Source organism: Corythoichthys intestinalis, chromosome 19 (genome assembly GCF_030265065.1).
Source record: "Corythoichthys intestinalis isolate RoL2023-P3 chromosome 19, ASM3026506v1, whole genome shotgun sequence".
Taxonomy (NCBI): Eukaryota; Metazoa; Chordata; class Actinopteri; order Syngnathiformes; family Syngnathidae; genus Corythoichthys; species Corythoichthys intestinalis.
The window spans coordinates 26,581,446-26,594,647 of record NC_080413.1 but is presented as its reverse complement, the minus strand read 5'-3'; positions in this window follow the sequence as shown (position 1 = coordinate 26,594,647).

The window sequence follows — 13,202 nt, the reverse complement described above, 5'->3', positions numbered from 1 at the left end:
TTTATTATAAGTTGATCTATGTTACTTTTTTTCTTTATTAGAAAAAAAGGACACAATGTTAGGCAGATGCGTATTTATAATAGTAATTTTATAGACAAATGATACTATTTACAGTGGCGGCAGAGAGTTTGGGGGGGCGCGAAACATTTACGTCTTCCTTAGGGGGGCGTGACAGAAAATAATTGAGAAGCACTGGCCTAAACCCACAGGCACAGCTCATCGTTATTACCATCAGAAAATAAATAATTATTTTCCATAAAAAGCACTAGTGTATGACTCGTATCATCTTTACATTATACACACATTCTTTCTCAACACAGACAGATGCCAGAGAGAAAAAAACACGTTTTACCACTGCTAGACACACTAAACACGCTGGAGTTAACTCTCGTAGCTGGTTGGAAACGTTAATGACAGTGTTTACGAACCTTTAATTTTGTATAACAACGAAAATAAAATATTTTTAAATACATTTTCTGCATTTCCCACTTGCTCATATTTCTTTATGTTTTGTGTGTGCAGTGTTATGCTTTACTCTTTTAAGAGCCCACAATGAGATTTTAAAGACCACCAGGTAAGACTTTCTGTGGGGAACTGAGCAAATCTGATGAAAACTCTCAGTTTAATGCTCACTCCTGAATAGTTTCCACCATCCAATAAAAAATACAGAACAACAATAATGACATGTATAGTGGCATTGTAAAACCTTATTTTAGAAGACAAGGGTCAAACTTTGACCCGGAATTGTCTCACTGCATACAAATATTGAAAAACTGTACAAGAGAATGCTATCTTTAATTATTCTTATTTTTGGATCACTTCATCATCCAATTCCAAGATTCAATAATAATATTTAGGGTGGATTTATTGTCAAATGGCAAAATACAGTACATCAAATATTATTAAAAATATATCCTAAAATTACTGTTTCTCATCGATCAGCTGGATTTCTGTTCTGTTTTGATATATTGTGAAAAAAAGATTACTGACATGGCCAAATATATATCATACAGTCTATGCCAGCCCAGGGACCATTTGTGGCCCATGACACATTTTTCATTGGTCCAACGCCAACAACATCAAAAGGATGAACAAGAGCAAAGTAAATGTTGAAGCTAGAACTCTACTTTTTTTTTTTTCAAATATAAATTAAAAACCCCACGACCCTCGTGAGGATAAGCAGCTTGGAAAATGAATGAAAAAACAAATTTAAAACGCAGCCAAAGGTCGAAGTTAAATCAAACATATCAAGCTAAATATGACTGCTAAAACTGTTTTGCCTTGTCATCAGTAACAGCCAGCTGAAATTTAGGTATATACAGTATTTTGGGTGATGAACACCCATTTTTCATATCATGAACTACTATCAGGATGAACTTCCAAAAATACAGCTTGGCCAAAATGCCCCAAGTATATTTTAGATTGTGGTATTCTTTTCATTACTTTTGATAACCTTTCATGAATGCCAGATTATTCTATTTATTATAGCTATGGCAGGTAATTGTTAACATATTATTTGCCTTTGTCAATGTGAAATTTGGGTTATTTGAGATATGGTATCAAAGCAGCTTCCATTGCTTCAGTTAAGAGCGCCCTCTACCGTTTATAGTAAAACGTGTTTCAAGGTCAGAATGTGATCTGAAGCAGTACACATATTTAGGTCAAACTGATGTGGCGACTTTGTATTTGTACCTATGCAATGTGGGACATAAAAAATTTTCTTACCACAGTTTTCATACGGCATATTACAACAGAAATAGTATATTAAAAGTGTTAGAATGTCTACCTGCTTGGATGAGAAGCACTTTGTGGCAACAAGTTTAATCGTCTGGATGTATGCCACGTAGAAACACATATTTTGTATCTAACCATTCTGTATAAACATACTGTATATCTAGCCATTCTGTAAATACACAAAGGCAAGCCTTCATTAAGATATTTTCATTTCCTGACAGGATGGCCAGGTGAACTGACCCATGATGACGGATGGCCAATGGTGACATGAGAGGGAATGTACTCGGGGATTTCGCATGTATTGAGCTCAAATATAGACTATTTTGAATGAAAGATTTAAAAATATGTCTCACAATATTCTGTTCTAAAATGTGTAATACAAGTGCAGACAATAGTTTGTTGTTGTTGGTGTTGTTGTTTTTTTTAAATACTTCCTGCTCCTCAAGGCCGATACCGATACGATAAACGATAATATATAATTTTTTAATGTATATCAATCAGTCAATATCATTGACGATGCCTCCCCTGAACAATTAGCACTGATCTAAAACAAACAGAAACCCAACCCCAGGTATTGTGCTTTGTCAGCAGATAAAACATTTGGTGCAACAGGAGAGGAGCCTTTTGTCGTCTTGGTCTATGAAACAATTTTCTTAACCTGGCAATTACAGAACAGCAAGCCTATCAATACCCAAAAGGCCTCTCAATAACTTCTAAACGTAACTCTGTAAAATACAAACATTTTCAAATTGCCTAGTAAGGTTTATCACTCAGTGAAGGAAAAATACAGCCTCTAGAACAGTAAAAAGCCTTTGCATACTGGCAAAATAGGAGTGGAAACAAATGCACCTCCAAATCCCAATCTGACACCAAAAATATTATTAATCGGCCCGATAACATATATCGTTATTGGATTTATTGGGATGACGTCATAATTCCTATTATCGGATTATAATTATCGTGCACCTCTACTTGATATACAAGTTCAACCTATCCATTAACACAGCCGTATCTCTAAACACTCTTATCTTGAAATGAATAGGAATACAATTAAGCTATTTCAGCCCCCTGAAATACCTTGAATCTTAAACTCACATTTTCAAAAGAAAAACTGCACTCAACAGTACTATTCTGACTTAAAACAGAAACAATATCACCTATGCACGAGTTGCTTAATGCTAACATGTACAGTAATATTAAATGTCAGACAGATGAAAGTTTACATTGATGTTACCGTAATCAAAAAACTTCAAACAAGTGCTACCTTACACAAAAAAGGCAGACAACAATAACCAGAGGCAAATAATCGCTGTTCTTTAAGATAACAAACATTACTGAAGACTAGATATGTGCCGATTACCAGTTTCAAGGTATCTGAAGCATAGAGAAATCCCTCGCTTGCAGCTGCAAGGCTCAACCCTCCCCCACCGGTTGTTGCTCAGTGTTAGTGAGTCAGTTGTGCTACACGATGGCTGGAGGAGGTGAAACTCCTGAAATGTTTTCCCACCATCGAAGAAAAAGAAATCGCTGGTATGGGAATACTTCGGCAACAGAAAATTTACAGACGGCCACGGCTTCGAGGAGGACTGCCAACCGACATGTAAAATATGTTTGCAAAGGGTGGCTGCTGAGGAGCAATACCTCCAATATGATTTCGCATTTATACAAAATTAAAGGTTACTAAACACTGTCATGAACATTTCCAACCAGCTAAGAGAGTTAACTCCAGGGTGTTTAGTATGTCTAGCGGTTGTAACACGTGTTTTTTTTTTCTCTCTGGCAACTATTTGTATTGAGAAACAGTGTGTATAATGTCAACATGATACGAGTTATACACACGATCTTTTTATGGAAATAAGTCAATTATTTTTGTCCAGATGGTAATAATGTTGAGCTGTGGCTGTGGGTTTAGGCTCACCTAAAGGACTTACTTTAATTTTATTTAGAATATATATATATATATATATATATATATATATATATATATTTTTTTTTTTTTTAATTAGGTTTATTTTAACCTAACATTAAACTTGTGTTCAAATTTTTTAAAATTACAAAAAAAAAAAAAAAAAAAAAAATCCTGTTCAATGGAAAAAAGTTTTTTTTTAAAGCCAGATATCTCAAAGCAACACATTTTAGAGCTGTAATTGCAATACTGCGATACCGTGATATTTTGGTTTAAGGTTGTCATACCGTGAGAATATCATACCGGCACATGCCGACTGGAGACCGACTGTGTTTCTTCTTTGATTTGCACTGTATATGAGCGAAAGTTGGAGGTGTGCAACTCAAAACTGCTGTAATAACCTATTTTCCAAAAACAATTACAGAAAGCAAAAGATAAATGATAATATAGAGGGGAAACACTTGTCAGAAAGCTTTTTATATCAGAGGGCTAAAGGCTCCATTAAAATGTTTGCATATACAACCTCCCCAAACCCACTACTTTGTGTTTTCAGCTCATTGGATGGTTGCCAGTCAGTCAGATAGGTAGATCTTTAAAAAAGGCAACCGATAGCCTGACCTGCTGCAGCCTCTTTGACTGGAACATTTCACACACAGCCACAAGTGCATGAGTGCCCTAAATTGTGTCACACCTGGCTTTGAGTGCACGAGGACAAATGTGGGTGTGGCTTTCATGTCTCCCACTAAAATATGTCATAGACATATTGGTTTTCCTTCATTGGCTGTGCATCCATTCATCCATTGTTGCAGATCATGGCCAACAAAGAACTATCATAAGCAAAAGCTTACATTTATAACCCTAACTCGCAATGTTGTTCTTCAATGTAGTATTAATATACTTTTATTCGATTAGCCAATTACATTCATTTTGTACTATTTGACTTATACACTGGTTCGAGTAGTGTATATGGATGTTAAATTTTCATCCAGTCCGAATCAGAACATCTATGTATTGCAACTGCAAAATCATTTTCCAAGGATTTTCAGAATGTGTAGTGCTGATCAATGTAAATTAAAACTGTATTAGCTATGGGACTGTTTCTTGAACCAATCAAATTTCAAATTCTCGCTCACAGGGAAATTATTGTTTGCTCAATGCAGAATGTAATATATTATTATTTATATCGCAATTTTGTTTAGTATTGATGATCGTTATGAACGTATTGTAGTAGTGATAGTGTGAAGAGGTGGAATACATTGTGTAAGCCCTGCTAAATGCCCAGAAAACAAATGCATGAAATATTTTGCAGAAATTATTTGGTTGTTTAGGAAATATACTTTTAGAAATCAACTTGATTAAAATTGCAATTTTTGCAGGATTTTTTTGTCTTCAACTATTTGAGTCACTTTGGCATGAAAGGTACGGTCCACCCCCGCAGAATTCCAATGGCGAGTCACATCTGTTGTAATACTACATGAACCAGGAAGTAGCCTGCTAACAAACAAAAATTGTAGTCAAGCAAACACAAAATAACCATGGAATAGTTTGCGGGAAAAGGTGCACTATGCGGTACTTGCACAGCAGAGAGTCTGATAAGAGAAACGAAAGTACTTATTCCACGCTTTTACTTAAACGAAAGTTGATAAAACAATTAAATTCAATAAAAAGAAAGTATGGATAGGTTCAAAAGTAAATAAGAACATTTACTGCCCGTTATTTACAATGTCTATTTGGATAACTTGTAATAACTTGCATTGTGCTCATATTTAGAAGGAGCACCAACAAAAAATGTTTCCACAGCAATATACTGTATATACACACAGACACACACACACATACATACATATATGTATATATATTTTTTTAACAATCTGAAGGTCTGTCAAGCTGAAAATCATGTTGTCATTGTTGTTGTTGGGGACGGGGGTGTTTTTTGTTGGCAGATCACAATGAAATTAGGTAAGTACTGTATATACACATCGATCCTCGAAGCCTGATTTTTTTTTTTTTCTTTTTTCTGCATAAGGGCTGATTAATTAACTGCAGAATTATTATTGCCTGAAGATTAGGAGTCAGCCAGTTTGTCAAAGCATTCAGCCTGTAGTTGCTCATTAGTGCTTTTTAATGAGGAAAAAAGCTCAAAAGAAAAAATCAAAATACACTAAAAGCTGATGATTTATGGCTTGCACAAGAGACACGTCAAAATAATCATTTGAAATAAACCTGTCTTCTTTCACATCACTTCTTTCCCATTAATCAATAAAGACTTCAAACCGTGGCTGTCTTTACCTTCCACTTGTAGTGAAGTACAGGTCGCCTGATATGGGATTTTCAAATGCCGATGCCGATATGTAAAAAAAAATTGCAACTGGCTGCAGATTTACAAAGCTGATTTTGTGAGGCATTTTTTAAAATAGCCTCAACAGCTTCAAATTTACACACACACTCAGCAAGAACAGCGCATTATTTTCAAATAATTACACCAATCAGGAAGTCACGACGAAATATAAACAAGTGAGAGTGAGAGTTTAAGAGGATATTCGCCATGCTAAAGCTAATGCTAACGCGAATGCTATGCTTATGCTACGAGTTACATTTAGAGTGTAAGGATCACTCACTAAATACATTAAAAGGCTAAAGCTTACAATATTTACAAAAGAGGCAAGCCTGAAGCTTCCTGCAGCAGCCTACCTTCAAGCTGCTGCAGGGTCCTTCTGGGGTTCTACCGTCAGTCAGCGGTGGCCACAGTTACTCACACAAATGCCTGATTAAAATCCTTTTTTATGGGCTTTTTTTTTTTTTCCGTTAATCGGCCAATGTTGGAAAAATGCCCATATATCGGCTGCCCGATATATTGGTCGACCTCTATAATAAAGTATATTTTATGTCATTTTACGGGTTTGGTGGGGTAATAAAACAATTTTAACAGAGAAAGGAGTAGGAAATGTTAAAGTAAAAAGAACTAGCTAAACTACCATTGTAGAAAGCCCAGGTAAAAAGTTATCAGGTATGTTATAAATATTTATGATAAGTATGTATACATCCTTGAATTATTTACGTATTTAAGTACAGAATTCGCATTTGTACTTTGCTACCACAATTCAGCCATTATTGCACTACCGTGATAACAAATCCATTGTTTGCCGACGAATTTAGAGAAGTAGACGACTGTATTTTTAACCGATAACTGGGCTAACAATTGTGCATGATTTACTGTACTTTTGATAGGATTCAAATCTGCTGAGCGATGGACCTGCTATTTCAGATCGCAGTAAATTAATAAGGTATATATATTACAGTTAATAACAATGTATGTCTCACAGCATTTACAAAACTAAATTCAAACATATAAACCGAGATTCTAAACTGTAATTGTACGACCAACCCATCCAAGGGCGGTGTGTAGTTCTTCCTCCAGTTTCCACGCGTGTGTGTGCATGTTAGCATGTGTATTTGTGTGTGTGTATGTATGTAGGAGAAGGATGGATGATGAGTGGGAGCGCTGCGGGGGGTTCGCTAGGCTCCGGTGTGTGTGTGTGTGTGTGTGTTGAAGTGGATTTCTTCCCTCATTCATTTTTCATGGGTTTCCTCTTCCCAGATCTCTGAGTGTACGTATGTGAGTGATGGGGCCCAATTCTCTTTTATCTACTCTATCTTTTTGGGGACTTGCTTGTGTGTTGGTGTGTGTGCTCGTGCTTGGTGGAAGGTTTTGGTGAACACGTGGCTTCGTTTTGTTCTAACCAGGCTATAATGATGGCAAGCTGTGCTTAGGTTTATGCAAATATTCTCATGTATTCACATTGTCATTTTGCTAATAATTAATAGGAATAACATTCAGTTGATGATTTGCTGGTGGATTATATTTAGTGGCAAAACCAGTCATCTTGGGAAAAAAATTATCCAAGCAGGACTACTTGAATCATATAGCGGTTTATCCCCGTGAGTAAATTCAACTTTGAATAATAAATGGCCTTGAGTGTTGACCTCAGGGTTGTAGGTTTCAGCATCATTGATATATGTTTCCTGCCCAACAACACCCTTCCCCTCTTTAGCACAATAGCATGTGCGACAAAATTGTGGTGTGAAAGAATGAAATAATAGAGCGGCTTTGTTTTGTAATTTCATGTTTTCCCCCTCCTTTCCTTCCTCTTCACTATATTGTTATATTGTTTCTTCTGTACTTTTCATTTTGTGAAGAGATTAACACTTTGCAATAAGGGGACTCTTATGACAAGGTTCACATTTTATGTAATCGGTCAAAGGTGGCAATATATAAAGTATTTGAGTGTAATTAGAACTATAAGTGTCTTTCGACTTGGCTCTGTATTTGGTCATTTCAAGCAAAAGTCGTGCTTTAAATCAAGTGTCATCTATTCTGTTCTGATCCAGTATTCACAATAGGCATGTGCCAGTATGTTATTCTGACGGTATGATAAGTTACCTTAAGCCAAAATATCACGGTTTCACAGTATCACGGTATTGCGATTACAGCTGTCAAATGTGTTGCTTTGAGATATCTGGAGAAAAAAAACACCACGTTTTACCACCATTAGGCACGCTAAACACCTCAGAGTTAACTCTCATAGCATGTGGCAAACATACCTGTACATGACAGTGCTCACTAACCTTTAATTTTGTATAAATGCGAAATCATGTTTTACATGTTGGTTGACCCTCCTCCCCCGTCTGTAACTTTTCTGTAGCCAAAGTATTCCCATGGCAGCGTTTTCGTTTCTTCGATGGGGGAAAAAGTTTCACTTCCTCCAGCCATCGTGGAGCACAGTTGACTTACTGACACTGAGCAACAACTGCTGGAGGAGGGTTGAGCTTTGCAGCTGCATGCGAGGGATTGTTCTATGCATTTTTGGGACATAAAATATAGCTAATACCTTAGGTACGGTATGATGGAAAATGTTTCAGTTTTGAAACCTTGACGTTTTCATACCATGGGATACCTTGAATGCGGTAATTGGCAGTTGTCTAATTGACAACCTATTAGTCTTTCTGAAATTAATTTTACAAACACTAAGTGCATATTCATATGGTTATCTGCTTTGGGAGAATGCATTTCTTAGAATGGCAGTATCTTGAGTCATAAACAAGAAACACAAAGATACTTTATTTCCGGTGTTCTTGAGTTGTGAACTATGCAATCTTCTTGGATCAAATTACTTCAACAATTATGTTACAAATCACTTTTTCAAAACAGCTAGCCCCTTAATTTCTCGTTTTTTGTGTCCTACAAGTGTCAGCTCCCCTCCAATTTCCATTGATCCGAACATTTACAATTTGCATTCTGGAGCAATATCATATCATGTACCTTCTTCTGATTGTGCTAATCTTTGGGGAGAATTTTAAAAAATAAAATTAAAGAAAGCCAACCTTTTGTGCTTCACTACAATTTTTGAAATCTTATATTAAAAATCCTTGTAAATGTTTTATGTATGGAGACAATTTGACACCAACAGATCAATTTATTTTCTATTACAGTGGTACCTCTACATACGAAGTTAGTTCGTTCCAGAACCTTGTTTGTAAGTCGATATGGTCATATGTCAAGCAGGATTTTCCCATAAAAAACATTATAGTTCCAATTAATTCGTTCCACAGCCCGAAAACCTACACTAAATCCTTAATAAATAATACTGGTACTATTGCAAATACCAATTACACAAAGTAAAACAAATAAATTATGAATAAAAATAGGAATAATATAGAATAATAGTAAAAATAATAATGATAATAGTACCTGTAATAATGTAACGAATCAGATTATATTGTGGCGAACGTGTTTGCGTGGTGTACCTGAATGCATCGCGTGGCTGACTTGACAGAGTGAGATAGGACTTTTTACTTTCACTTTGTTTACTTTGTTCAGCTGCGGCGGACAGTAGGCGTGTTGTGATGAAGAAGTTGATGGAATAAATAATTAGAAACCTGCTGAAGCTGGTGATTTCTTTGGAGATGTTACCACAATAGTCATTGTCACCTTAATTTATAAAGACTGGCGAACGGAGGTCAGAGGAGGACTGTCAAGAGTAGACATTCTATGGCCGTATTGTCGAGCCAGTTCACATGTGCGAACACATCGCTCATACTTTTCTATCATTTCCATCTTAATTTCAGTGGTAAGCATAACCTTTTTCCTTTTTCTACGGTAAAACAAAGAAACTGCGGCGCTGTCATGAATCGTCGTATTTCGAGCATATCATCAGATGTAGAAACAAATGGCGAGTCAAATTTTACGTCGTGTGTCGGAGCGATCGTATGTCAAGGTACCACTGTATTTTCACTTGGGAATTTTGTGTAAATTCAATGTTAAAGGTTCCACTGCACCAACAAGAAGTTCTTTTGCAGTAATCACTTCCTGTCATTCAGTGTGGTTATCTTATTTGTTTAAACCTCAGTAATCATGATTCTACTCTGGCATTGTAATTCCCTTCTTTCAGGCAACAAGAAACTCAACTTTGGCTTTGTATTCTCATGTCTATCTGGATCTAGCCTATGTCTTAAAGTCGCGGCCCACATCCTTATTTAATGTCTTTGTTTCTAATGTATACATACCAGTGAAGCTGCAAATGATGAACCTGGTGTGTCAATGACTGAGTTTACTGCCCTTTCCCTTTGGTTCCCATGGTTGACTGAGCTATCAAGTGTGTGTGGAAATGGCAGTTCCGCTGAGATAAGAGGAGACATGCAGTCACCACTGACACACAGAGGTATCTTTTTCATACCCTTATGTTCTGCTCTGCTGGTGGTACTGTATGCATTTGTTTGCTGTCATGCAGAAAGCTCAGGTTTCATTCATTGCACACCAGCTAGCCAGACAGCTAGCCAGTCTGTGTGAAATGTTGCTGTTCAAAGTGGAAGACTTTCCCAAACAAACGGGAAATGCATATTTGCATGCTATTACCTTTGCAGCCCTACCCATAGACAAACATGTTAGCCAGTTAAGCAAGTAGATGACAATAATGCCATTCAAAATATCTTGCATGATGCATTGGAACGGATTTCTCACATGAGATTGAGGATGACGACAGCCATCTTAGTGTGCCTTAAATACCGATTGCACATTTGGATCACGTGGACAAATGATACGCAAAAAAAGTATAAAATAGTCTATATACGTGTAAGGATAATAATGTTTTTCTAGTTCCCCGACATAGACTTTATGGCTAGGTTCATGCTACAGGTCTTAATGCACATATCCGATTTTTTGCCATATCTGTTTTTTTGGCGTGCCGGTTCAGACTGCCTTTGCCCAGTGAGACCATTCAAGTATCACGCATGCGCACTAATTCACAGTCCGAGAAGCACTCAGCAAAGAGACCCGCGTGCGCAGAAGCATCAAAACAAATTACACATGCTAGCTGTATGTCATTCCAGAGTGATCATATTTTGATTTCCAAAAAAAGGACACAAATGACAGACGTTAATAATCTCCGTTTAGTCTTATATTCAAAGTTTATTTGGACTGATAGAACGCATACACGCACACACATACGCATACACGCACACACATATGCCTTGAAATGTGTGCGTGAAATGACGTGGGTACGTCACTTTGCCCCGACTCGGCTATGTGTGCAATAATGAAATATTGCTCGTTCGGCGCACAGAATGAAAGTCGAAAATGGCAAGGCTTATTCTTTTCTTTATTTTATATTTTCATGACTGTGGTCAAGCCCGCTTTGTGCTTAAAAGCAGAGTTTAAGATAGGCGCTAATGCCTACATGACTGCCGTCCTCCGTGCCTCTTGCTCTTTGCTGACGTAATTGCTGCATGAATTTGGGAATTTGGGAGTCTTGACAGTTCAGACCGCCAGTCACGTTCTGAAAAAATGTGGCCCAGTTCAGATTTGAACCACATACGAAAGTGACTCAGATCGGATTTGAAATGGTCCACTTCTACCCGACTTGTCCCGTTCAGATCATCAAGTTAATGCCTGACTGGAGTCGGAAAAAGATGAAAAAATCGGATTCGTGCATTAAGACCTGTAGTATGAACCTAGCCTAAGTCGGCCTACTACTTCTGTTGTATGTTTTATACGTTTTTTGGTCACTGTCAACGTTATTTGCACATCCTGAAAAGAGATTACCGCACCAATGGATGCTACATTCGACCATACAGTGCTGATGAGTTTGATGATTTGAGCCATTTTTTTTAACCTAAACAATGGGCTGAGATGTCATCTATGTTAATTAAGGGTGACATGGAAAAGGGAGGAAATGTTGCACATTGCCGAACTTTCCTGACAGCCTGAACATCACTGATAAGACCATCTCTTTCCACATGTGGAGGCATGCAAGCAGGGTACCCTTAGCCCCACACCATACACCCCTCCAGGTAAAGCTCAGGGTGCTCATAAATATCCCGATAAGCCACAGCAGACGCTTTGCACAGCTCCCTCGCTTGCAGAAAATGGAGCAAAACCTCAAACAGCAATTCAGCCTTGGTAGTTTTTAAAAGCAGAAACAGGTTGTCAGCATTCACCTTCTTATCTATGACTGGACCAGTGCCTCACCCGCTGCTCTTCCTCAAAGCACGATGGTGAATCCATTAGGTCATGACCCTGCTGTAAGAAAGAACAGTGTTTCTACTTTTAGGCGCAAGATACTGTAGATGGGAAACAGATTAGAATGTGTAGATGCACTGAATTTAAAGATAAAATCCACTAGAAAGTATGAACTGGAAAAGTGTATTCTGAAGCAGAAATTTTTTTACCTTGAGCATGTTTGGAAATTACAGGTGTTCCTCTTCAAACTGTTGGATAATAAAAACTCAAGAGGTCAAGAGGTTTAGCGTACAGTCAATATATTAATCTTCTCCACACTGACCTCCCACAGGACATTCAGCACGTTTTATTGAGGGATGGATGATCCATAGGGCGCATTGGTTTCTAAACCAGACAGATGGGCCAGGTCATTTGTAAATAAGATAGTGGGGAAAATGTTCTTTTTTATTATTATTAACCATTTTCCCCCAAATATTGTCAGTAATTCATACTCATTTGTATTAACTAATATTATTTTAATATTATTTACAATTTACTAAATTGTAAAAACTATGGCTGCAGCTATCGATCAATTAGGTAATCTATTAGTCTAATGATTAGCATAGACTTGACACACGAGCTCCTACAGACATTGTGCCACGCCTTCTCGTAAGTGGCTGGGCCAGGCAGAGCGTCGTGTAGCTTTCACTGCTATAAACTCAAAGACAAGCTGCATTCTAACTCCAGACTTAGTTGGAAAAGGACGAAAGTTTTACTGCATACATGGCGGCAGGAGTGTCTCAAGAGTGATTTGGTCGAGTACTCAAGGTTATTATTATAATTATTATATATATTATAAAACAGCACCATGCATGCACTTTGAAGCGTTGTGGAAAAAAAATAAATGGGAAAAAATTAGCCTAATTTTAGCTTGAAATATTTATGTAAAATGAATGATAACTGCCAGGTTTTTTGCTTTTAACCAAGAATCTGGACTGTGTTACGTTCATATTTATAGAAATTCTGGGGTTTACACATTTATTTACAAGAACTTTCAACTTAAAAAGC